General features: G+C 48.1%; 1 protein-coding gene and 1 pseudogene across 2 annotated transcripts in view; both read right to left on the bottom strand.

Moving 5' to 3' along the window:
- SLC7A1 (solute carrier family 7 member 1) overlaps positions 1 to 9,134 on the bottom strand; it is a 63,433-nt gene extending 54,299 nt beyond the window's left edge. For both annotated transcript variants that reach the window (XM_065901881.1, XM_065901882.1), the window contains exon 1: positions 8,846 to 9,134. The gene's annotated coding sequence lies outside the window, so the exon portion shown is untranslated. The remainder of the gene's footprint in view (positions 1 to 8,845) is intronic.
- Positions 9,135 to 10,242: 1,108 nt separating this feature from the next.
- LOC136144351 (small ribosomal subunit protein eS6 pseudogene) lies at positions 10,243 to 11,020 on the bottom strand (annotated as a pseudogene).
- Between the last annotated feature and the right edge of the window lie 16,440 nt (positions 11,021 to 27,460).

Raw genomic sequence — 27,460 nt, 5'->3', positions numbered from 1 at the left:
ACTGTTACTACACAGCTCAAAGGCACCCCTCCTTTTTTTCTATCTTAGCACAGGTTATTTTTTAACATTTTTTATCGGGGTATAGCTGACTAAGAATGCTGTGATAGCCCCAGGCCGACAGTAATGCTCACACATGTATCCATCCTTCCCCAAACCCTGCTCCCATCCAGGCTGCCACATAACACTGACCAGACTTTCCTGTGCTGTACACTAGGCCCTTGTTGGTTATCCATTTAAAGACATCCCCCCGGCTCGCCTTCCCCCGCTTTAAACTATACTGCGGTTTCACTGATGATAAAAATAATTATTTCAACAAACATTTGCTAAGCACTCATTCAGAGGCTACATGCCCAGCAGTGAACAAAACAAAGCCTGATTTTAAGTGTTTTCTTTCTGTACACATACAGGCATCTCCTTGAGATAACACTGAATATGAAAAACTGAATCCAGGTTTTTCACTTTTAACAGTAAAGTTTTTCCCATAAGAGCAGATGTTCCCTGAAAACACCACTTTTATTGACTACATAATATTCCATGTGGACAGTGTCATAATTTACCCAAAGATATTTTCAAATGCTCACTGACCTCACAATAAAAACACAAACAAGAGACGCAGCTAAGCACAGCATGTTAGACCCAGATTTAGGACCTTAACAGGCGAAAAGGAGGATACAGAACCTTACCGATCACAGACCGAAGGCAAGCACACGGTCACAGCTTCCCCGTGGGCCACGTTAAGGCCTAACTCGTGAATCTCCCTTTTTTATAAGCCCTACTCCCTCTTTGATCCAAGAGAACATTGTCTGCACAGAACAATACGTTTTCATTTCAATTTCCCTTCTTTTCAGGAAAGGAAATGTTTGCACTTCAAAGGGTTCCTTTGAAGAGCAGCCCCCGGCCCTGGCCCGTCCAGGTTAGGAGTTCCGTGGCCCCAGCGGGGGGTGCAGAGTCTGGGCGGCTGCCCACCGCAGCCCCTCTCCAGGCCAGCTCCTTCAAGGAGAGGGTCTGGTGCGGGAGAAGAAAAAACAAACATTGGAAAAATACTCCAGGCTTTTGATCATGGCCTTCAGAGGCCCTTTCTCACACAGTGTGGATTTCACAGCCCGGGGAAACTGAGGTACAAACCCCGGGTCCTAAGAAACCAGCCCCACCCAGTGAAGAGGTCTTCTAAGCTGGCATAGAGTGGAGCACTGGGGGCGTTGCTGGTGATGATCAAGGGGACGTCTGTGATAACCGAAACGCACGGGTGAGATCCATGCCTCATCCAGCAGTTTGGAACCTTCCCCGGGAACCTCAGCAAAGACTAGGATGCACAATTTAGGGTGTCCCCTCTTCTCTCTCCCCTGGCCTCTCCTGCAGGCCCATGCCCCTACCCTCTGCTGGGTCTGGGGAGCCAGGGCTGCACAGCAGACAAGAGAGGGCCTGCAACATTTGTTTTCAAGTCGTGAACAAGTTCTGGGTATTTAATAATGATCTCCACCCTTCTCCACCCCGAGGGGGTTAACTGCCTATTCAAGTGGGCAACTGGCCAGAGGGTGGGCAGGGGCATGAAAGCTGCGGCTCCAGACAGGGTGCCCGCTGCCCCGGGGCCCCAGGTCTCTGCTCAGGGTTCCCGCCCTGCGTGTTCGGGGTGCAGGTCTGAGGGATCAGGTCGCCCTGAACTGAAGACTTCCGACCATCCACCTTCTGGCCAGCCCGCCAACCTGCCGGGCGTGCAGCCTCTGTGCTGGAATCACAGTGGTGTTCATCTCCTCCTCCTTTTACTTCTCTGTAGTTTCCCAGTTCTTCACAATAATGTATTCTAAGTTTTAGAAACATTTTTTCCCTAAAGAGGCTTATAAGATAGAAAATGAGACCACAGTTCCATTGAAAAGGCTTCTCCCGAAAAAGGGAACAGAAAGAAACAAACTACCTATACATACATGTAAAGGACGTTATTTGAACAACGGAAAGTTGACTGTGGACTGTGGACTAGATGACAATGTCATAATGTTAAATTTCCTGGTTTTGATGTCATACTGTGCTCACATAAGAGAACGAGAATAACCTTATTAGGAAACACACTGAAGCTTGCAGGGGGGTAAATCATATGACATGATGTCTTCGACTTACTCTCACAGGGTTCAGGAAAAAATACACATATGTGTGTGTGTAGATTAACTGATTGACAGATAAACAGAAAGAAGGAACAAAATATAAGCAACGGGTGATTTGAAAAAACTGAGGAGCTCCTGTAACTCCTGCAACCTTCTTCTTTAAGTCGGAAGTATTATTCATGAAAAATTGAAAAGTGAAGGAAGAGCAGAGAGAGGCAGGCAGGGTTGGGGAAGAGCCTCCCACCCCACCTGGCTGCACTCGAGGCCTCACTGCAAGGCCAAGGCCCCGGTCACTGGGGCCCAGTCTCTCCAGGGAAGATGCGCCCTGCTGCTACCCTGGCTCAGATAGCCACCGTCCCCAGCATTCTGAGGGCGTCAAAGAAGCATCTCACAAGAAGGAGACCCCGCCTCACCTCCTGCACTACTGAAGTAAAGATCTGGGCCCAATGACCACTGCCACCGACCTTGAGAAGAGAGGGAGAACCAAGAGGGAAACCACGCTTCCCTACAAATCAGAGCCCCTGCAGAGGGCCCCTCTCCCCAGCAGAGCTGGAGGGGGAGCAGAGAGGACCGATGCAGACCAGAGAAGCAGGGCTCCCTGGGGCCTGGCTGGAAGTCTCACATCCAGCCGGCTCTTGTGATGCCAACGCCAGACTGCTGACCCAGAAAGAATGCGGCCCAGCCTGTGTCACACACGCGCCAGCGCCAGGCCTGACCACTGGCCAGCACAGCTGTCCCGGGACACCAGAGCTCCAGCTGCGCCAGGAGCTGCACTCCAAAGATGCGGGGGCAGATAGAGAAATAACGTGGGCCGCCGTGCAGCGGTGGGACAGCCGGCTCCCGCACCCCCGGGACTTACTCGGAACCCAGAGAGCCCGGGGGCCTGGCATCTCCAGGTCCATGTGCTTATCTCAGGGCCCAGCTCGGGCCCGCGCACACACGGGTGCAGACCACAGTCCCGAGACGGCCGCAGCCCTAGACAGGGGGTGATGTCCACGGCCCTGGGCACATTCAGTGTCAGGACCCCGGGGCCAGGTCCCAGGGGCAAATCCACGCTCTGCCGCTTATAACCCACCCCTGCGCCCATCGACAACTTGCATCCCTTCTCTGGGCCTCCTCCCCATCAGCCAAACAGCAGGACCGACCTCACCCGGCGGCTGTGAGGATTAAATAAAAAACACAGAAAGTGCGCAGCCCACGGTGAGCGCTCACAAGGGTTTGTAGTCTGAGTCTTACTCAACCCCAGGGCCTCTCCCTTCCTTCCTAGTTGGTCTAAGAGACTTTGGTTAATGGTACTCGGTGGGCAGATAAAAAGATCCAGTGAAAGAGAGTGTTTCCAAGTCGACCTGAAAAGGTCACCACAAGCATCTTCACGGGCGGGAAGATGACAGTGACAACCGTGTGATGAAACACCAGTCAGACCACGGTCCCTCCTTTCCCTTCGCCAGCACTCCTAGTGATGGCCCGCCACCCCACCCCACCCCACCCCTCTCAAGGATCTACATCACCCCTCCAGGAAGGAGGAAAAACGGTGGGAAACAGACGTGGCCCAAGTTTTTAACCCCAAAGCCCTCAGGGTAACTTGGACAAAATGTCTCAGGTTGGGATGGATGAGGGTAAACACCTTCCAAACAGACACACATGCAAACCCTTTCTCACACACACACACATACGCACGTGCACACAGACACGCACAGGCAAACACTGGGAACGGGGCCGGGAGTTCTGCCTCCCAGAGGCACGGAAAAAAAAGGGGAAGTATTAGTCACTCAGTCATGTCTGATTCTCTGTGACCCCACGGACTGCAGCCCGCCAGTCTCCTCTGTCCAGGGGGTTCTCCAGTCAAGAATACTGGAGTGGGTTGCCATTTTCTTCTCCAGGGGATCTTCTCCAGCCAGGGATTGAACCCGTGTCTCCTGCATTGCAGGCAGATTCTTCACCATCTGAGCCACCAGGGAAGCCACCCCGAGTCATGAGGAGGGTTCAAACCCAAGGTTGTGGATCTGAGATCTGCGGAACTGGCCTCCCTGACACCAGGCCCTACACCACCCCCTGCAGTGCGGACACAGCTCCAAGGAGAAGGGACTACACATTAACATCTTGGGAAAGCAGTTTGCAACAGCAAAACAAAGCTATTGCAGATTTTGTTTTCCTCCATGCTGAAATCAGAGAACTGAGCTTTCTCTCCAACATAACAGCGAATATTTACATGAAGCCTTGGTATGTGTCAGAGTTGTGTGAGGTGCATAACCTGGACTATGGCCTCATTTAAACCCCCTCAACCCTACACAGTGGGTACTAGAAGTCAATTACTCTGCAGGCAATACAGAAAAGAATTTAAATGTGGCTCTGAGAAACATCTTGGAAAAAGGCATTTTAGAGATAAGTGGAGCCCACTCTGGGGCAGGGGGCCGTGAGGAGAGCGGGGGTGGGGGGCCGCCCGGGGCTGGCACCGTGATCGGGTCCCGAGGCAGAGCCCGCTGTGTGCCCAGCACGCGCGGTCAGCCTCTACTCCTACATAAGTAGGAAAGCACTTGGTGGTTCTCCTACACAGGAATCTTATCTGCATAGATATTTGGAAGAAAGCTCTAGGGCAGGAAGACAGACTGTTACGGACACAACTGCATCCAGAGGGGAAAAGTGATTCTGGGAAAAGGGAGACGGCGTGGAAATCCACACTGTCCTGCTTGACGCAGGACCTTGTTTCTCCCTCCTCTGTTTAAACCCACCTCTCGGGAGCCCGTGAAGCCTTTCTGGAGCTTGACTTCTGGTTGCGCTTATGAGAAGAGGAGGCTGGCAGAGGAAAGAACTATTTCATGAAAGACACTAAATGTGTTGACTTAGTACCTTTCTTTACTGGGCTTCCCTGGTGGCTCAGATGGTAAAGAATCTGCCTGTCAATGAAGGAGATACCGGTTCGATCCCTGGGTTGGGAAGATCCCCTGGAGGAGGGAATGGTAACCCACTCCAATATTCTTGCCTGGAGAATCCCAAGGACAGAGGAGCCTGGAGGGCTATAGCTCATGGGGTCGACCCCAGTCCATAGGGTAACAAAGAGTCGGACATGACTGAGCGACTGACACTATAGTACCTTTATTCTTTCACTTCTGTTTATTCACTGCATTATCACAAGGCTGAAAGGGAGGACTCACATATCTGCAGGGGCCAGACCATCCACAGGACCTTCCGGAGGCTGCACATAGATGCGACGGAGCTGGCCGCAGGGGCCTCAGGGGCCCCATTCTCAGCAATGGACCACCAGCCCCAGCTCCTGGAAGAAGCATCCTCACTTCAGGGTGATGATCTGAGGCTGCACTGAAGCTGTAAAACCTTCGAACTCCACACTGATGTGGTCTCTTCCCCAAATCTACCACTTGGCGGTGCCCCTTCCTCCCCTACTAGTGACAACAACCAGAGGAAAAGCCGAGTGACAGACCCATGTGTGGCGTGATGGGGGACCTCAGGTCAGAATCTATTCCAACGTGTGGCCTGTGTCCCCTGGACGAGCGAATCGTTAACGCCTTTGCAGGGAAATGAGGACAGCAGCCCACCCAGTCCTTTCACGACGTGCTGCCCGTCCTTCTCGCAGCTTCACAGAACGCACTGAACTCCCATGGTAGGCTGGGTCTTGCTTTGCACAAGTGTAGGGGTGGCTGGTGTCAAAGCTACTTTGGAATTTGGGGGGAGTACGGAGAAAGAGAAGCTGCTGAAGTCACTACAGGGCTGATAACCTTCCACCAAAGAGGCTACTCTTCTCCTCCCACTGGAAGTGACCTAAAACCTTGGGGGTGGATACAACTTCAGCCTAAAGCCCAGGGCCAGGGGTCTCAAGCCCAAGAAACCCGTGGAAGGCAGGCGTCCTGAAGGCCAGGAACGAAAAAGCAGGCCCACCCCATGGCCACAGTCCCCGTGCGGGGCCACACGACAAACCACAGCCCGGAAGCCCTCTGGAGGGCGCAGGGGAGCATGAGGAGGCCGGGGCACCGCACGTGGCTACAACAGGGCAGGTGGGGCTCAGTTCTGTCCGTGAGGATGCAAGGGTCTGAGAAAAGCCAGCTGTGCCTTTTACAAAGTCCTTCCCAACGCGCTCTTCCCGACCTCACCAGGATAGTGGCTCCGCTCTCCTGAGACCCACCTCTCCTGCCTCACCTGGATTCTTCCTTTAAATCCACAGACGGAGCGAGGACACCAGCCTACAGATGGCGCAGAGCTCAACCAGTCACGTTTCTACCAGTTCCACCCTGGACAAGCTGCCACCATCCAGCCCGCAGAGGAACGACGCACAGTCACTCTCGCTCGCGCATAAAGAAGCTCGACTTGCCTTTCTTTCCCACACCTGACTACCAGCTTCTGCCCTGGCCTCCCCGCCTCTGTGCCCGCCCCTTCCCCTATCTCTTCTGCACACTGGGTCTGAACCCTTGCCCTCTGGGACAGCTGCCCGCCACTCTCTGCCTCCCTGAGAAAAAAAGTCAAGTCCTCTGGTCCTAGGGGCCTGCCCTCAGCTGGAGCAAACGGGGGATGACCTGTCTGCAAGCGCACTCCAGGTGGAAGGATGGCCATCTCAGAAGACGCCTATGGCCCAGATAACTCCCAAGTGTTACTCCCTCGTTCATGTCCGACTCTTTGCGACTCCATGGACTATAGCCTGCCAGGCCACTCTGTCCATGGGATTTCCTAGGCAAGAATCCTGCAGTGGGTTACCACTGCCTTCTCCAGGGGATCTTCCCAACCCAGGGATCAAAACTGTGTCTCCTTATTGGTCAGCAGCTTCTTGACTGTCTGAGCCACCGGGGAAGTTCAGAGAACTCCAGGGTCAGAGGAAAATGTTTCTTCCCAAAACAAGGACACATTTATTCCGGCTTCAAATTCCTCCCTGGGATTAACAGACCAATACCTCCAAATACATGGTTAATAATGAAAGGGATTAATTTAATTAGACACATGGCAGGGCCCTCCAACATAATTACATATTTTTACTGGCCTAAGTAGACAAGAAACTACAGACTAGAACAGTCAGTAGACATGTGTTTAATTCCATCAAAGAATGAAAGCTTCTACCAGATATAATTAACATGTGTCTTAAAAAGCAAGCTCCCCAAGGTCAGCAATCTCGTGTTTCAAGCCCTGTTTTCCTTTAAAGCAGATAATCATATGCATAAGAGCATCCATGTGGCTCAACCCAGATTTAAACAACTGAGAGTACATTTCTGATTTCTATTCACTCTCATCCTGTTCCAGTCAAAACTCCTCTGGCACGCTTTAGATTTTATCTCCAATAATTAAACATGATCTTAATATGCTAAAACCTTTCAAAACTCTTTGAATCCATTGTTTACTTTATCCCCCTAAGTTTCTATTCCGACTGTGGGACTTAAGGCCTTTCATTTTAATGACAGAGGGGTGTGTTCAAGGTAAAAATAATTTCCACTGAGATCAACTAAAAATGTCAGGGGGGATAAATGTATCATGGTTTCCTATTATCGGAACCAGACACAAGTGGCAAGAAACGTTAAGATAAATCCCACATAAATTGCAATTCAAATTAAGCACAATGAGGAAGCTCTGCCAGAGGCCAAAACACAGTTCTCCCGGGTCACATGTTTAAGAGCTCATTTAGGGAAATAGACCTAGGATGGAAACCCTGGCCCCCTCCTCTGTCGAGGAGTCTGGAATGAAACCTACTCCAGGTTACACCTGAGAGCCTGAGGGTGGGTGCTGGGTAGTGAGTGTGGTTTTCTTCCAGGGGCACTTGCCTGGCTGCCCTAATCACACAGGTCAAGCACCTCTCCCCTCCGGTTCTCAGAACCACGGAAAAGGGGGAAGAGAGAGCGAACAGGGCGCGCGGCCGTAGTACTACTGCGCGCGGCTGCTGCGTACACACAGGTCTCAGGATGACCGCCGACCGCCTGGCCTGGAAAGTTTTCTACTACGTAGAAAGAAAGGCACACACAGAGAATAGGTCGTCTCGGTGAAGCCGGAACTTCCTCCCACCAGAAAAAAACCATACGGGAGCGGTGATCACCGGCCGGAGAGGCCAGTTCGGGTCACAAGGAAACCCACCCGGAGCGGGGGTAGGGGGCTGGGAACTTCCCCTAAGTAACCTCCCGTGGGGGGCCGGGTGAGAGGTGGAGGGGGGCCAGGGAACTTCCAGGGGGTCCAGGGAGGAATAGAGGTGGGCGCCGCGGCCAGCGCGCGGGGTGCGCAGCGCCGTCACCAACCGGCCACCTGCCGCGGGACCACCCCGCGACCCCCCTGGGGCTGGCTCCGGACGCGCGGCCGATGACACGTCGCGGACCTCGTGGCGGGGTGGGGTGCTCCGCTGTGCGCCATGTAAGGGAAGGTCTCCCGGATGCCCGCCGAGTCCTGTGCGCGCCCACCCGCCCGCTCCGGCCCCGTGACCACCGGTGCGTCCCGGCGCCCAGTGCCAGGCAGGGCACGCGTGGCACCCACCCCGAGGCGCCAGGGCTCCCACGCTTACTCACGGGGTGTTGCATCATGCACCACGCCGCGTCTTCAGGGAAGCAAAATGGATTCCGTATAGGAGACAGCCGCATGGGCACCGGCCGCGCGCACCGCCCGCCCGCCTGCCAGCCCGGCCCGCGCGCCCACCCAGAGAATACCAGTGCCCCCCACCCGACCCCCGCCCCGCGCGCGGACCCCGCGCTGCCCTGCCGCGGCCCCACGCAGCGCCGGGATCACCCCACCCCACCCCACGAAGGTGACCCGGACTCGGCAGGCCGGCCACTCACCGAACCGGCAGGGCGGCAGGATGCGGGCAGGACCGTCGCTGGACAGACGCACTAGGCAGGGCTGGACTGATGGACGCTCGGTCGGACGGAGGCGCAGCTGGACTGGACGGACGCTCGGCCGAGGATCGGCGGGACTGCCGGATGATCGGGCGGAGGTGCGGCGCGCGGGATCGGAGCCTGGGGTAACCGACAGCTGGTGGTCCCGCGCTCCGCTAGCAGAGGACCCGCCGCTCACACCTGCCCGCGCGGAGTGAATGGAGCGTGGAGGGCGGGAGGCATCCGGCGCGCGGGTTTCATCAGCCGCGCCCCGCGCCCGCCCTCCCCGGCGCCCGCCGCCCCGGCGGCGGGCCCGCGTCACCGCCGGGCACCAATGGCAGCGCCGCGCGGCCGCGGCTCCGGGGGCCGACCGCGGCGAGGGCGGTGCGCGGGGCGGGGCTCGGCAGCTTCGCGCGCGGGGCCGGGGCCTGGGATTCCCCCGCGGTGGGCGGCGCTTGCTGACGCGGCGGCGGACGCCCGCCCCTGCCCGCAGCCCCGCCCCCACCCCAGCGTGGACCAAGTTGGTGCGACACCTCCCCGCCCCCGGCCCAGACTGTCCACCCGCGATCGCGGGCCCCAGCGGGCGGACAGACACCGCGCTCGCGGCCAGTTTGCCGCCTCTTAAATGAAAACACTGGGGAGACACTTGAAGGTTGTTTTTTTTTAAGTATTATTGGAAATCTTTTCTTTGTCATCGGAATATTTTATGACTATTGCCTATTTTTAATAAATAACACATCCTCGCCCCTCGTCAGAAAGCCCGAGTCCTCCTGTGCCCCGGCGGCGGGACTAGCGCCTGCCCTACAGGCATATGACTGCGGTGACTTCCGCATCTGCTGTCCCCGGAGGGAGGTAGCAGAGACCGAATCACCCCTGCTCTCACCTCGCAGGCTTCCTCTTTGCTCCAAAAACCCAAGCAACAACCACGATCTCTAGAACTCCAGTAACCTTTGACATGAAAGAGGTAAGTAGGTCATAAATTAATCCTCCCGGCCTCCTAACTTTGTAGGAAAGAAGGAAAAACCATAGCAGCCTGGTGTCCACGACCTTTAAATCCTTTCCACACTTCCTACCCGCCCGCCCCCACCCCCAACAAATGTCCTTGGTCAATAACAGGGGCTCATTGTCAGCAGTATTGTCACAAAGTACCATACACTATTACCACTGCAGGGTGCCAGCTTCAGAAATGTTTTCATGAATGCATAAAAATAGGCTAGTATTTGCAAGGCACTTTGAACAGGGCTGGAGAATTCCATGGACAGAAGAACCTGACTACAGTCCATGGGGTTAGAGTGACTGCACAGGCATTGTTATTGTTGTTGTTGTTTTTGATGTCTGATCTTATTTATTTGTTACTCTTAGAACATCTCATTTTTGACTGGACTCAGACTTAGAAGTAAAAGCTCTCAGAGAGGACAGCCTCCGACTTTTGGCAATCTGTTCCTGCCATTTTTCTTCAGCCTCCTTCATTCTCTTGGCCAAAAGTTTAGCATATTCTGCAGCCTCTTCTTAATTTTTCTTAGTACACTGTTTCTTCAGAGCAATATGCCGGCATTTGTGTTGCAGAGCTCGTGGAGTCAGGAGACGCTGAGTCTTGGGTGGTTTAGTCCTAGGTTTCTTACCATCTTTGTGTAGGGGCTTTCGCACAACATACTGGCAGACATCATCTTCTTTAGAGAGATTGAAAAGTTTTTGGATTCTGCTAGCTCTTTTGGGACCCAGGCGACGAGGCATTGTAGTATCAGTGAGTTCAGGAATATCCTTCTCCCCTGTTTTCACGATGACCAAGTTGAGAACACTCAGATTGGCATCCACAATGCAACCCCAGACAGATTTGCACTTTCTCTCTCCAGTCCTCCTTGGTCTGTAACAGGAATGCCCCTTACTCAGTAGCAGGCGAACTCGGCCATGGGTCAAGACACCCTGCTTCATGGGGAAACCCTGCTTATCGTTCCCGCCACTGATTCAGACCACATAACCCTTCAGTTCTTCACCCAGAGCGTCAGCAGCAACTTCTGTGGCCATACGCTTCTCGTAGAAGGTACGAAGTTTTCGTTCATCGTCCACTTCAATGAGCTTCTGGCAGCCAGTGGCCGGGAAAGAGACGTTCAGCTTCATTCTGAAGCGGCCAACAGGCTCTGAAGCGCCATGAAAATGAGCCGGGCGTAATTTTAAAACAGTACATTTCAGTTGGAACTGTCTGTCGGTGACGGGATGCTCTCAAGTTGCATTAAGGAGGTCTCCTGTGCCGAAGCTCTTCCTGAATCCCACTGTCTCCTTAACATTGACACAGCCAGACAAAAAGAATCCTGGTGAGAGTCAAGGACCACCCGCTTTGCCTTTGCCCTTGATCTGGATTTGAATCTGAATTCTACCACTTACCTTGTGGCTCAGCTGGTAAAGAATCTGCCTGTAATGTGGGATACCTGGGTTCGATCCCTAGGTTGGGAAGATCCCCTGGAGGAGGGAATGGCTACCCACTCCAGTATTCTGGCCTGGAGAATTCCATGGACTGTATGGTCAATGGGGTGAATGCAAAGAGTAGTACACGACTGGGCGACTTTCACTTTCTACCACTTCATTCCTGCACGGTTTCCTGCAAGCTATCTCACCTCTGTTTGGAGCTTATAAACCTTGTGTTCTTAGCAGACTATCCCTTAGTGCCTGAAATATGATTGTGGGATTTTTTTTTTTTAAGTAAAACAGAATTTGATGGATTGTAGAGATGCTGTGCTTTTGTGGCCCAGACATGGAACATAGAGTTAGTATTTGTAAATTCTGAGATCAAGTATTCCAGGCCCTGGTGGATGTATGGGTCATCATAATCCAGGAGATTTTTGGCAATGTGCCCAGTTCAGCAGTCCCACTCAGCAGGCTTCGCCTTCAGAAAAGCGAGAGGAGACCCTCTGCGGGCCCTTTTTCACCAGGCCTGCAAGCTAGCAGCTTCCTGGTAGGAAAGACCGAATGTGAAACAACAGAAAACTAATTATGCTTGGAGGCCACGTCGTCTCGAGACCACAGGACCAAAGGGAGGCACAGCCAGGCCCTGGCGCTGACAGTGCTGAACTCCTCACCGCAGAAGACCCATGCCTCCTTTGGGGTTATTTAGCAATCTGTTGCGATTTCGGTGTTTCCCCACAATTGTTCTCCTGCCTTTTGGCCCACGTGCCCAGTGTGGAAGGTGGGAAAGCTGTCGAGGTTCTCCGAAGTCTCCTTGTCTCTAACAGTGCAGTGTGGTGGCTGTGCTGCCAACACTAGGAGCACTGGCCCTAGATGGGCCAGTGAGATGGGCCAGCAAGACAGCAAGGACCAACTGCAGAAGGCTGGTGTCCCCACTGTGAGCAGAGAGGCCAGAAGGCACAGCAGCTCTCTGGCTGGACGTGGCCATGAGCCTGGACTGCATCACCTGTGAAAGGAAGGGGTCAACAACTCAAGCAGCCTCTGACCTCGTCTTCTTTTCCTCTGCGCTTCTACTGTCCCTTCTTCCGCCTTCTCATTGGAAGATATGAAATCAAAGAAAGTGTCACCAGCCCTGGAGCCCAGGTTTCTGATTCTCTTCCATTTCCCCTCAACCAGGAAAGGCCCCCACCTATGAATCCTGGGGTTCTGTGTGGCACCTGGAGACTGCTCCCCAGACAGATCTTTGTCATTAGTGAAACTGTTAGTTGTTCAGGCGTGTCCGACTCTTTTCGACCCCATAGACTGTTGCCCACCAGGCTCCTCTGTCCGTGGAATTTTCCTGGCAAGAATTTTGGAGTTGGTAGCCATTCCCTTTTCCAGGGGATCTTCCTAACCCAGGGATCAAACCCATCATTCATGGGGCTTAGCTTATTCCTGCAAGGATTCAATTTGACAAAAAACCATCCCGTCCTTTGAATTTCTAAAAGGGTGTGCCACTTGGTATCGCAATACACCATTTTCATTCAAACCTAGACACAGTGGTGACTGCACTCTGAAAGCTCTCATCACAGATAACGCTTTCCTACTATATTAGGATAAAAAAGGAATGAGGTCTCAGCTCACCCTAACACCCCGGATATTTCATCAGGGGTTTCCCTGGTGGGTCAGATGGTGAAGAATCCACCTGCCAATGCAGGAGACCTGGGTTCGACCTGTGGGTCGGGATGGTCCCCTGGAGAAGGAAATGGCTATACTGTACTCCAGTATTCTTGCCTGGAGAATCCCATGGACAGGGGAGCCTGGCGGTCTACAGTCCATGGGGTTGCAAAGGGTGGGACACAACTGAGCGACTAACAGTTTCACGAATGACGATGATCTGTCCGTGGGTTACAGGCCATGGGGTTGCAAAGAGTCAAACATGACTGAGCAACTAAGACTAACATTCCAGATGTCTCTAACTTGGTCAAGCAAAAGTACAACCTTTATGCAAAGACATTTCAGGTTCTAAACATTCTGTCCATATCCCTCAACATCCCTTCCTGCCTTGAGCTTCTGTGACCTCACAGTCTTGGGATTAGGTCTTGGTGTTTACCTTTTGTCCCTGCTCGGAGCATGGGCCGTCACGGCAACAGTGCAGTGGCTAAGAACACAAACAGTAGAGACAGAGTGTCTGTGGGACTGGCACCAGGTAACTAAGGCTCTCTGGGCCTCAGTTTTCTCATCTGAAAAATGGGATCACTAAGGAGCTGCTGAAAGAGTTGAGATAATGAAAGCCCCCTGTGAAGTGCCTGGCTTTTAATAATATGACTCCATAAAGGCTACTGATTACTATTACTATACTCATTAATGATTTTCACCCAATGCATGCTCCACTGATACAAGCAAGTACCAGAGGGATGACTTTATCAGCACCTGTTTTATTCTTTGACTCCTAAGAGGCTTAGTGGGAGCTGGGGGAGCCACAGGAACAGTGGTATTTACAGATGGCTTTTCACGGTGCACCAACAGCGCACCCTTCTTAAGTTGGCACACGGGTAGGAACTAGCCCACAAGCCCATCTGCAAGAGCTTTGCTAGAATCCTGAGCATGGGCAACTCAGAAGAAGGATATTACTGTGAGCAGGCTCTCTCACGTGCTCCACTCTTGATGTTTTGTGTCAAATAATGCTGTGTTTCAGGGGGTCAGCCTGTGCATGGAAGGGCTATCCCCAGAGTCCTTGGTCTCTACATACTGGATGCCAGTTGCACCCTTCCACAAGCAAAAATGTCCTTCAGCGTTGCAGACAGCCCCGAGAAGGCAGAAATTGCTCCCTCCTTTGAGAGCCGCTGGCCTAGAGGGACATCTGATCATCTTGCGCTGGGTGCGGGACACTGTGTCTGGGTGAATAGAGGTGGTGCCATCCTGACAGGCAGAGTTCAACCTCAGCTGGTTGGTGCCAGTTCAACCGGACCACTGTTTACCCCTTCTAATGGATTGGTGCCTACAGCATCATGCTTGTTAAACAAGGTTTTTATAATTCCTGCATGGCGGCAAGCCTTAGCCGGGGGTTTCTTTAAAGAAGTAAAGATGAAAGCAGATCTTAGTTGTTCATGTAGTAAAGACAAAGTTCATTCCAAGACCATCATGGCGGTACTTGCCTGGTAGTCTAGCAGTTAAGACTTCACTGCGCTGCCTCTGCAGGGGGCATGGTTGGATCCTTGGTCAGGGAACTAAGATCTCACCCACCAAAAAAAAAAAAAGGGGAACATCATGGTGGCTAAAAGTAGTCAGGTGGAAATTATTCTGCCTCAAAGGCATCCAATTATTCCCCGATATGGACTTCTCACCCATCTTTCCCTATTATAGTACAGAATGACATTGTAGACAGTTTGTCATGAATGATGGTCACAAGCTATTCATCTACTTCTGGACTTTTGCAGAGCAACTTTTAAGAGGTGATTCTCCTCCAGGTGTCTCTGTAAATAGAAATACACCACTTCTGATGACATACCTTAGGCTCTGGGGTGAGATATACACCCCATATTTCCCTAGAAAATGGCCTCAGATTTTGGGTCCCAGAATGCTGGCAGTGGAGATGGCCACCGTTATTAAAAGACAGGCATCCAGAAGTGTTGCCCCTGGTATCTGATCTGTGTCCAGAGAAGTCCCCCAATATGGGATGAGGGGGAGGGGAGCAGTCAAGTAACTGGGGTGCCTATGGATTCAGGACTAAGGGAAAGATGAGGGATAAGTCAGGTTGTGTTACTGCCTGAAATGAGCCCAGTTGCTAAGTAGAATCATGCAGCCGCCATAGGCAACAATCCGGACCACGTGTTCTTCGTGTGTTACCAGCATCCGGCTCCAGCGACCGCTCTAGCACACCTGCCCTGTGCTCTGATGCTGCCCCAGGTAGGGAGACAAGCCTGGCATCCAACTGTGCTGGTTTTGTCTCACGGCCCAGGACACCATGCCGCAGGCCAGCACTGCCTGTGTTCCCACTGCCCAGAGAGACTATTCCCATTTACCCTTCTTGTAATCAGCCTCCCCTCCCGTGGACTGAAGGATGCCTTATGAGAACACTGGCTGTAAAGAGAAATGCCCTTCCCCTTCCAGGCCAGCCTTGACCCGGACGTGCGGACTCTCCTCTTTGGTTGGCTGCTTCCCAGAAATTTCCACTCCAAATCGCTTCAGGCAGCCCAATCCCAAACCCACCCTCAAGCTTGATAACTCAGCACAGTAGTGATATCAAGCTGGGACCGCTGCTCTGCTTGTTTTCAGAAGAATATTCTTTCTCTTATTAAGTTTCCTATGTAAGTGTCACGAGAGTTAGTCATTAGTTACCCTGAATAGCTTATTACTTAACCATTGATCATTCATCAGGCTGACTGAGTGATGTTCTAAGTGATTGTCACAAGGACCAAAGAAATATTAATTTCTTCTTTTCTTTCTCTGGGGTTGGGGTGGGGGGGGGGGGGGATGCAAGGCAGAGGTTCTCTGTTCTCATATAGAACTCTCAAGTTTTTTAAGTCCTGTGTGAGAAGAGGGTGGAGAGAGTAGCATGGAAATATATACATTATCATATGTAAAATAAATAGCCAGCGGGAATTCGCTGTATGACAGAGGGAGCTCAAAGCCATGCTCTGTGACAACCTAGAGGGGTGGGATGGGGTGGGAGGTGGTTCAAGGGGGGAGGGGACATGTGTATACCTGTGGCTGATTCATGTTGGTGTATGGCAGAAACCAACACAATAGTGTAAAGCAATTATCCTTCCATTAAAGATAAATAAAAAATTATTTTAAAAGTCCTATTTGCAAAATGTTGACATAGCAGTCAATTTAACTGCTGACTTCCTAATTAACTATGGGTAGAATTTTTTAAAGCGAAGAAGAAATACCTTGACTGATATTATGGCAACTTAAGTATGTTTACAGTGGTGCCTGACCTTCCATCTCCCCATTCATTGGATGTACTGCCATTCAAAAGGAACAATTAGATGCAAATAGATGTTGGCAGATGCCTGAGCAGCACTTCCACTCATTCACCCCTAAAGATCGAAAGAGCACACAGATGCCTACAGCGGCCAGGTTCCCACCCTCTCACCTGGCGAGCATCCCCTTGTTCTGCCTCTGACTCGTGTCATCACTGCCCCCCTCATCTGCACATCTTTCCTCATCCAGCCCCACTCATTCCCAGCATTGACTTCCACCTACCCATCACAGGTGATTCCTTAGGAGCCTTCTTCTCCAAGATGGGTACCTCTCCTCACAGTGAGCCGACCTTCCAGGCTGGCATCAGCGTTCCACCCACATAAAGGAAAGAAGCAGGCCACTGGGGGACCTTGGTGCCAGTTATGACTCGGTGGCTTTTCTGGTGCCTGAAATTACGCGCAGAGCGCCCAGGTCTAAAGCAAACACTTCTCAGATGAAATCAACAGCGACTGAGAATACCGGAAGATGTGAGTTCTAACTGTACTGTGGTTGGACCATTTTGTTTTGCTGTCACACAGTCTGTGACGATATGGGGATCATTCATTTTGCCATTCTCTCCTGTGTGGCACGCATCTGTTAATAAGGATAAACAAGCCGGCTCTCCTGCCCCCGGGTCAGTGTCTGGGAAAAGGTGGGCTGCTGCTGATTCATGACTGGATTCTGTGTATCCACTCACCTCTGCCAATGTTGCCGGACCTCCGGCACCCATGCTGGTAACTTTCCTGAGCTGTGCTTTCCGCTCCAAAGACAACAGAAGGATATATATATATATATATATATATATATATATATGAAAGTGAAAGTCGCTCAGTCGTGTCCAACTCTTTGCGACCCCTTGGACTTATACAGGCCATGAAATTCTCCAGGCCAGAATACTGGAGTGGGTAGTCGTTCCCTTCTCCAGGGGGTCTTCCCAACCCAGGGATTGAACCCAGGTCTCCCACATTGCAGGAGGATTCTTTACCAGCTGAGCCACCAGGGAAGCCCAAGAATGCTGGAGTGGGTAGCCTATCCTTTCACCAGTGGATCTTTCCGACCCAGGAATCAAACCGGAGCCTCCTGCATTGCAGCCGGATTCTTTACCAACTGAGCTATCAGGGAAGACCATATATATATATACACACACACACACACACACATAAATTATATGTATATAATTATGTATATAATTATATATATAATATATATACATAATTATGTATGTATATATATACATATATATATATACACACACACACATAAATTCCCTGTTCTCTGCCAGGTAATTCAACAAGATAGTCTTTTAGGATGTTAATAGAGGATAATTGAGCATATGTACTTTTCAAACTTGGGCTCCCTGAAAAAATACTTTAAACACCATCAGGCCCACCTTTTATCAGTACTTGCATACCTTGTATATCCTTTATAAGCACCATTTTGCTTAACTCTCAAAGAAATTCCACAAGGTGAGGATTTTAATTTCCTTTCCCGCAGAAGAGGACAGTGGACGTTCGGAATGTTAAATGACTTTCCCAAAGGACTTCAGTCTAAACCCAGGTCCTTTCACCACTCTGTAGTGCCAAAAGATAAACTCAGTTCTGCCCTAAATTATACACTTAGCTGGAAAAGCTGTCTGAAGAAATAACGGCAGAGATTTTCCAAACTTGATGAAAAAGATCAGCTTGTAAATCCAAGAAGGTCAGCAAACCAGAAGCAGAACAAATACAAAGAAAAACAACCATAGTCAAACTGCAGAAATCCAAAGGGAAATTCTTTCAAGCAACCAGAGGGGGAAAATGGCACATCACAAAAGTGGATTATCAGCGGAAACAAAGGAGGTCAAAACAGTGGCTGACATTTGTAAAACAAATGGAAAAACAAACATTTGTAGAAACAAACAAAAACCAAAAACCAAAACGTGAACCCAGAATTCTATATGCAGCAAAAATATGCCAAGTGTGAAATAAAGACATTTTCCACTAACTAAGAACTGTGAGAACTTGAGGCCAGCAGACTTGCAGTAACATTTCTTAATGCTTAATTAGCCTGAAATATGCTTCTCAGGCTAAAGGACGATTGCAATGCGCTGAGCCCTAGATCTGCAGGAAGTAAAGGGAAGTTCCAGGTCTGAGAACCTGCTCCAGGTTACACGTTTCTGACCTTTGGAGGCAGTCATTTGAGTGGTAAATAAGAGAGTTTGGGGAAATAGCAAAAACTAAAATATTTTAAAGTAATGAAGAAATGTCGTGTGTCATAAGGAATTGTTTCCTCATTTTTATACTGCTTAGGATTTTTTCCTGATTGTTCATTTTTTAAAATTTTTTGATTTTTGTTGTACAAACTTTGCGTTTTTACCTAGTTATCTTTTCTTCTGTTGTTCCTTTAATTGCTCTTGTCCTTAGAAAGCTTTTTCTGACTAGAGGTTAGTGAGTCACTCAGATAATGTGTGATCTTACAGTTTGTTTTTTATTCAATTATTTACTTTATCCCAAATTTCTTCTAACGCTCTGAAGTGAGAATACAGGTTAGGTCACCCCCTAATTAGCTAGTTGCCCAACACCATTTGTTGAATAATCCACTCCTTTGCCATTGACTTTACTGGCTACCCACTCCAGTATTCTTTCCTCTTCTTCCATGGACAGAGGAGCCTGGCAGGCTACAGTTCATGAGGGTCGCAAAGAGTCAGATACAACTGAGCAACTAACACTTTCTTGCCATTGATTTATAAGTCATTTGTTATATATTCAGTTCAGTCACTCAGTTGTGTCCGACTCTTTGCGACCCCATGAATCACAGCACATCAGGCCTCCCTGTCCATCACCAACTCCCAGAGTTTACCCAAACTCATTTCTATCGAGTCAGTGATGCCATCCAGCCATCTCATCCTCTGTCGTCCCCTTCTCCTCCTGCCCCCAATCCCTCCCAGCATCAGGGTCTTTTTCAATGAGTCAACTCTTCGAATGAGGTGGCCAAAGTATTGGAGTTTCAGCTTCAGCATCAGTCCTTCCAATGAACACCCAGGGCTGATCTCCTTTAGGATGGACTGGTTGGATCTCCTTGAAGTCCAAGGGACTCTCAAGAGTCTTCTCCAACACTACAGTTCAAAAGCATCAATTCTTTGGCACTCAGCTTTCTTTATAGCCCAACTCTCACATCTATACATGACCACTGGAAAAACCATAGTTTTGACTAGACAGACCTTTGTTGGCAAAGTAATGTCTCTGCTTTTTAATATGCTATCTAGGTTGGTCATAACTTTCCTTCCAGGGAGTAAGCATCTTTTAATTTCATGGCCGCAATCACCATCTGCAGTGATTTTGGAGCCCCCAAAAATAAAGTCTGACACTGTTTCCACTGTCTCCCCATCTATTTCCCATGAAATGATGGGACCAAATGCCATGCTCTTAGTCTTCTGAATGTTGAGCTTTAAGCCAACTTTTTCACTCTCCTCTTTCACTTTCATCAAGAGGCTTTTTAGTTCCTGTTCACTTTCTACCATAAGGGTGGTGTCATTTGCATATCTGAGGTTATTGATATTTCTCCTGGCAATCTTGATTCCAGCTTGTGCTTCTTCCAGCCCAGCATTTCTCATGATGTACTCTGCATATAAGTTAAATAAGCAGAGTGACAATATACAGCATTGACGTACTCCTTTTCCTATTTGGAACCAATCTGCTATTCCATGTCCAGTTCTAACTATTGCTCTCTTAAGCTTATGTTTTTAGGTTCTACTTCTGAGCTATTTATGCTCTCCTGTAGATTTATTGGGCTTCCCTGGTGGCTCAGAAGTTAAAGCGTCTGCCTGCAATGTGGGAGGCGTGGGTTCTGTCCCTGGGTCGGGAAGATCCCCTGGAGAAGGAAATGGCAACCCACTCCAGTATTCTTCCCTGGAGAATCCCATGGACAGAGGAGCCTGGCAGGCTACAGTCCACGGGGTCGCAAGTAGATTTATTATTAACTATGTATTACCCTGTTTTCCTTGGACAGTTTTATGACATAGTTCAATGCAAAGCAATTACATACTTCCCTCTTCCCATTTCTCCTGCTCAAATTCTTATTCTCCGTATTTGTTTATTCTTAGAATCAGGCTTCCCTGATTAAGGGATTAATTTAAGGATAATGTGCACCTTTGCTGTGGTCCATTTTACAACCAGGGATGTAAAATATCTCTCACCTTAAGGTTGAGGCAAGGAAATAAAGCTGAGAGCCTTCTAAAATTAGTAAAGTTAGTAGGAGACACTCTCTCCTGTATTCACCTGAGATCCAAAAGAAATAAAAACTAACATACAGAAGCAAACATGGTGAAAGCTGCCTGGCTTGAACTTGCAGTTTATGAGAGAGAGAAAAAGCCCCACTAGAAAGTTCATAAGCTCAATTTGGTCCCTGCAAAAATTTTTAGAGGTACACACAACTTGTGAGACTGAACAACCTCAAGTCAGAATTAAATTAATTCCAGATTAGCAGTGCCCTCCAGGTGTTGGCAAAAGCAAACACAAATCAACTAAAACCTCAAAGAATTCTCACAGATAAGTGTCTAAGGGAAATAAACAGCTCATAATAATAAATAGAATAAGCAAACACCAGAAAAAGTCACCATTAGTGAAATAAATAGTAAAAGAGACAATTGAAGCAAATGTTGCAAAAACTTCAGATAGAAAAATACCACAGCCAGGATAACAAATAACCATACTTAGCATTATGAAATGAAATGAAGGAGAAGTTTGCAAAAAAAAAAAAAAAATGGAATGGAACTCTGAAAATGAAAAATATAATCACTGGAACTAAACCTCAGCTGGTGGCACCCATTAGGATGGCTGTTGTTGAAAACAATTAGTAAATAACAAATGTTGATGAGACTATGGAGAAACTGGAATTTTTGTATCCTGTTGATAGGAATGTAGAATTGTACAGCTGCTATAGAAAACAGTGTGTGTGCATGTGGGCTCAGCTGCTTAGTCATGTCCTACTCTTTGTAACCCCATGGACTGTAGCCTGCCAGGCTACATAAAATAATTTTTTTTAAGTAAAATTACTTTATCACAATTTTAACATAAATAGTTAATTCTTTAAAATCTTAAGTGAAGCACCTGCTAATGATAGACTGAGTTATTCAGATCTGACAGTCTTCTGACAATAAGGAAGACAAAAGAAAAAGTACCTGCTTGAATGCAAGCCCGAGACAGCAAAGTCACTAGGTCATGATTTAGGCGGAAAAGGGAAGCCCAAGGAGGTAAGCCTGCCTGTTTTTTTTGTAATCTGAGGCTATTTCCTCACAGAGGCACTTTCCAGTTTTAGAGGAGGGTCACTGAGAGGCTGAGAGGGTCCTTTCCCAGCATCAGAGGCTGGTGAGACAAGGTTGAGGGTCTAGGTACTGCCCAGGTTGAATGGGCTTTCGTGACTCTTTCTCGCTGTGAGTTGCAACCTTGAAGGCTGAATCCTGGACCTCCCCTGGTGGTTCATTCGTTAAGAATCCAATGCAAGAGATGTGTGTTCGATCCCTGGTCTGGGAACTAAGATTCCCACATACTATGGAGTAACTAAGCCTACATGCATCTACGAAGATCCTGAGTGCTGCAACTAAGATGTGCCACTGTCAGATAAATATATTTTAAAAAAAAGGAAAAAGACTGAATCCTAGCAGTAAGGGTAAAATACAAGTAGAGAATCACTTTCAAGGATGCACCTTACCTTCGAATCACCTGAGTTCCTGTAACTGCATTACTGTTTCCAAATAGCTCTTGCTCCCAGGAAACCTGGCAGAAGCAAACCTCAAATTATTTTACATCAGAGGTTGCCAGTACAATTCCCTGCACTCAGTTAAAAAAAAAAAACAAACAACTATTTAAATATCAAGAGACAAGAGAGCATAGAAAATCAGCAGAAATAGCAGACCAGTGGAAGTAACAGCTACCCCATATAAAATCCTGGTGCTATCAAATACCAACTTTAAAATAACCAGGTTTGCTATATTTGGGGAATCAAGAATAATATAGCGACTTCCCTGGTGGTTCAGTGGTTAAGAATCTGCCTTCCAATGCAGGGGCACGGGTTCGATCCCTGGTCAGTGAACTAAGATCCCACAGGCCTTGTCTAAATAGTCCATGTGTTTTGGAGCCCACATGCCACAGGAAAAGTGCTGGCAGCAGCATTTCTCAAGATATTTGACAGGTTTGCTTCTCGTTCTAGGAGATTTGGGTTTCCAGAGTTCCTCTTCTATAACACGACCCACCAGCTGTTTTAAGTGTCACCTGGTGTTATTTGAATCACTCTGTGAGTACTGGGACCCAAGATTGGCGGCAGGCACACTTAGGCCCACACAATTATGCCGTCCTGTGAGTAGTAAAGTCCTTCATCTCCGATCCAGGGCTGCATTTTCCACCAACTTCCCCAGGCTAACATGTTACCTCTCAAGCAAGATAAAAATCTCTGACCCTTCATTGTCGTTCCTGACATCGTCAAGTCTTCGGTTCTCTCCCAAAGTGACCTGTACAGTTTTGCGGTTCCAATCCAAAATAGCAACAGGACTCTGTGTAATTTGACAAGCTGATTTCTGCAATAAATATGGAAATGTCGAAGATCAAGAACAGCCAGGACATTCTCTAAGGAGAAAAATGCAAAAGTACATGATCTACCAGATATCAAGACTAGTTTAAAAATGTCATAACCAAGACACTGTGGTATTGGCACAAGCATAGACAAAGCAGTGGAAAAGAACAGGATGTCCAGCCATGGTCCTCGGTGTATGTGGGCAGTGAGTAACAACAAGGATGTTGCAGCGGAGCAGCAAAGTTTGGTCTCTTTCCCAGTCGGTGCTATGATAACAGAGCATCCACATGACCGCAATATGGGGGTGAACTGTACCTTCTGAAAACGTCAATCCCAGGCAAAGCGTGGATCTATGAAAGGAAAAGTAATGACGATAATACAGGCTAATATGTTTATGACCTCACATAGATAAAAACTTCTTAACCGGGATGTAAAAGATCTCACCACCAAATAAATGATTGATGAATGATCAATAACAACTTCATTGAGATATAACGCATGTGCCAGAAAAGTCATCATTTTGAAGTGTACCAATCAGTGATTTTTAGCATATTCACAGGGCTGTATAGTCATCACTACTGCCTGATTCCGCATTTTCATCACCCCCAAAAGAAATCCATACCTATTTTCAATCACTCCTTTCTCCCCTCCCAGCTGCCCCTGGCAATGACCAAACTACTTTCTGTCCCTATGGATTTGCCTGCTCTGCACATTTCATATAAATAGTCATACAATATGTGGCCTTTTGTGTCTGGATTTTTCTCTAAAAGTGTTATGTTCCCAAGGTTCACTCACGCTGTAGCACATACCAGTACTTCATGCATTTTTATTGCTGTGTGATACTCCATTGAATGGATGTACTAGCTTTTCTTTATAGTTTCATAAGTTGAAGGGCATGTGGGTTGTTTGCTTGTTTTGACTTTATAAAGAACATTGCCCTGAATGTTCTAACATACACTTCCTGCTTGTGCAGACACTCAAGGTCAGCCAGAATTGAGAGCTTAGGGCCTTCTCAGTTGTTTCCCAAGCACAGACACAGCTCTAGGCACACACAGCTCTTGTGCACGTTTGTGGTCATCTAGAGTCCCAGGAACATATAGAAACTTTTGAAAGCACCCTATGGCTGTCATGTGTCCAGTTTTCCCTTTTAAGCTTTTTTTTTCCATAACCTTTTGTTAGCCTCAACTTGTAATGCTTCCTTGTGTGCGTGTTAAGTTGCTTCAGTTGTGTCCAACTCTTTGCAACCCTATGGACTGTGGCCCTCCAGGCTCCTCTCTCCATGGGATCCTCCAGGCAAGAATACTGGAGTGGATTGCCATGACCTCCTCCAGGGGATCTTCCTGACTGAGGGATCGAACCCACATCTCTTAAGTCTCCTGCATTGGCAAGTGGGTTCTTTACCTGGGAAGCCCGATGCTTCCTTAAGCAACTGCAGCGTTAAACAATTATTGCTGATTGTTTTGACAAATACCCTATCATTAGGGCTGTTCTTATAGAGGGAGCCCTAAGTCACATTAAAGAAAAAGAAGCCCTGTAAATGGAACTTCTCAGCAGGCTGTCTGACAGGTCAAATAGTGACAGTTCTTGGGGCATGGTCCTGTTGAGAGCTATGTACTCATTCTGCCCCCTCTAGTGGCTGCTAGGCTGCCAGTTCTCAGACCTGTTCTATTTGGTTTTCCAGGTGACTGAAAGGAGAAAGAACATCTACTCTGCAGAGGATGGCAGTATCTCTTGATTGGTGAATATTCCTAGACTAAAATTAGGAGTTCTGTCTATCAAAGACACCACTAAGAAAAGGAAAATGGAAGCCAGAGAGTGGAAGATGGGAATTGTAACACATATGACTGACAAAGAATTGTCACAGATCTGTAAAATTAACCCTAGAGAAGGAAATGGCAACCCACTCCAGTACCCTTGCCTGGAAAATCCCATGGACAGAGGAGCCTGTTAGGCTACAGTCCATGGGGTCACAAAGAGTCAGACACAATTGAGCGACTTCACTTTCTTTTTTCGCTTTGTAAGATTAAAGAGCAGGTTAGACACTGCTGAATTAAAAGAGACGCCGTGAACAGAAGGAATTATTTGGAACACCACCTAAAAGGGCAGAGATGCAAAATAAAGAACTATACCAAACAATAAAGAAGTAAGTGTAATAAGTTCTAGCATATATAAAGGGACAATATTTAAGGACATAAGACTAAGACTTTTTCAGGAAATACGGCTAAGATTTAAATGCTAAAATATCAGAATCCAGGTGGACTTCAAGTAGGGGGAAAAGTCCACAACTAGAAGTAACACAGAGAAGCTATAGGACATGAAAAATGAAAGGTCTTGAGCTTCCCTGGTGGTACAGTGGATAGGAGGCCACCTGTCAATGCAAGGGACACTGGGTCAGTCTCTGGTCCAAGAAGATTCCCCATGCCAAGGAGCAGCTAAGCCCGTGCACCACAGCTTCTGGGGCCACCCGCCTAGAGCCTGTGCCCTGCGACCAGAGAGACCACCGTCTTGAAAAACCTACTCCCTGTGACTAGAGAGTAGCCCGCTTGCAGCAATGAAGACCCAGCACAGCCAAAAATTAATTCATTAAGAAAGACAAAAGATCTTAAAAGCATCCAAGAAAAAAAGCTAGATTACTTACAAAGAAATGGCAATGAGAGTAAAATCTTATTTTTCAGTGACCGTGGTATTAGAGTCATGACACTTCACTGTGTCTTGAAGACACTGTCTTTAAGAGCAAAGGTTAAATAAAAACATTTTCTGACTTAAAAACTAGGAGTCTTTTTCTCTAAGAGACACTCATTAAAAGGACATATTACCAATATATGGAGAAAAACCTCGGGTAGAATGTCCAAGGGACGAGAAGAAATTGAGAGTAAAGGTATCAGCAAATATAAATAAATACAGATGGTATAAAATAAAGTAGTGTCTAATTTAGGAGTGTGGGTAATAGAATACAACTAAAATACTGAACAACTGAACGAGTGGTGCTTTGCAGTTAAGAGAACAGATACTAAATACAGACTTCTTCGGTTCAAATCCCAACTCCGGTACTAATTATCTGCTACTTCTTACCCTGCTTCGTGTGTGCTCAGCCGCTCAGTCGTAGCCAACTCTTTGCGACCCCATGGACTGTAGCCCACCAGGCTCCTCTCCAGGCAAGAATACTGGAGTGGGTTGCCATTTCCTCCTCCAGAGGATCTTCCCAACCCGGGGGTCAAACCTGAGTTTCCTGCAGTCTGCTGAACTGGCAGGCAGATTCTTTACCATGGCGCCACTTGGGAAGCCTAATTAGGCGAGTTCATTAATATCTCTGTATGTCTATCTGCTTCTTTTAATATGAGGATAGTAATAGTGTTTCTCATAGGATTATTGGTGATGCTTAAACTGGTTAACATGTGGGGAACCACTTAGAACCACGCTTGGTACGTAGCAAGTGTTTTGTAAGCGTGAGCTATGATTTTCAATAAAGCATCCTCAAGTCCCTGTGTTGCCAGGTAAAATACAGAATCATGGTGAGAGACTGTATCTGACTTCTTTCCACAGCAGTGATTAAGAAAATAAAAGCACTGTTAGCAAGCTTCTTTTGATTGACTCATAAAACTTTACCCCACTAATTTAAACTACATACACTTTTCAGAAATCTACTTCTTAATCTACACGATAATTCCGAGAAGTCAAAACCAAGCAGGTGTGGCAGATACAGTTAGTTGCCTTCCCAGTGTTCAGTCTGTCTCTCTTATACGCAAAACACTGGTTTCCTGTGGAGTATGAATGTGTCCAGCTAAGACCCTGACTCTCCCGGGTGTCTTTATAGTCACGTGGCCATAGAATCTAGATCATTGAGATTTAAGTGAAAGTCATTAGGTTGGGTTTCTGGAAAAGCCATGTTATGCTTTATGCCTTTAAGGCTAATATGTATGTGTGCTCAGTTGTGTCTGACTCTGCAACCCCATGGACTGTAGCTGGGCTCCTCTGTCCATGGGATTTTCCAGGCAGGAAAACTGGAGTGGGTTGCCATTTTTTCCTCCAAGGGATCTTCCCAACCCAGGGATCAAATCCTAGTCTCTTGGCAGGTGGATTCTTTACCACTGAGCTACTTGGGAAGCCTTAAAGCTGATATGCCTTGAACCTCTATGTTTCCATCTTTTGACTCCCTGTGTGTGTGCTACTCATGCCTTCAAAGCTTCTGTATTGTTTACCTTTTTCAAGCAATTTTTTTAAATAACAAAAAAGAATAAAGCAAGATATAGAACTGTCTGCTATGTTCCCATTATAGTTGCAGAACTCTACAGAAATAGCTATTAATATATGTTTGTTTATATGTTATAAATGCCTGATAAAAACACACACTCAACTGTTAACAGTGAGTGATGGGGAGGCAGTGGGAGAGTGGATGAGGCACTTTTTACGTTTTATTTGCTTCCGTTGTGTTTGATGTTTTTACAGGTTTGTATTCTGCTTTTGAAATCTAAAAAAAAAAAAATGCATTAATAAATAAAACATATGCCAGTAAAGGGAAGGGGAAAGAAAGCCGTTGCTTTCCAGCTCTGGAGAAAGAAAAGAAGGTCGTTCCAAGGCTGGGGAAGAGCAAGGAGACAGGACTGACTCAGGAAAGGGGAATACGTGGATCAGTGATGCTGTGGTGTCTGGGGGAGGTGGGAGGGGAACGCACCCACGTGATGGTGT

Source organism: Muntiacus reevesi, chromosome 11, assembly GCF_963930625.1.
Source record: "Muntiacus reevesi chromosome 11, mMunRee1.1, whole genome shotgun sequence".
Classification (NCBI taxonomy): domain Eukaryota; kingdom Metazoa; phylum Chordata; class Mammalia; order Artiodactyla; family Cervidae; genus Muntiacus; species Muntiacus reevesi.
The sequence above is the reverse complement of the archived record's forward strand: the minus strand, read 5'-3'. Positions and strand labels throughout refer to the sequence as shown.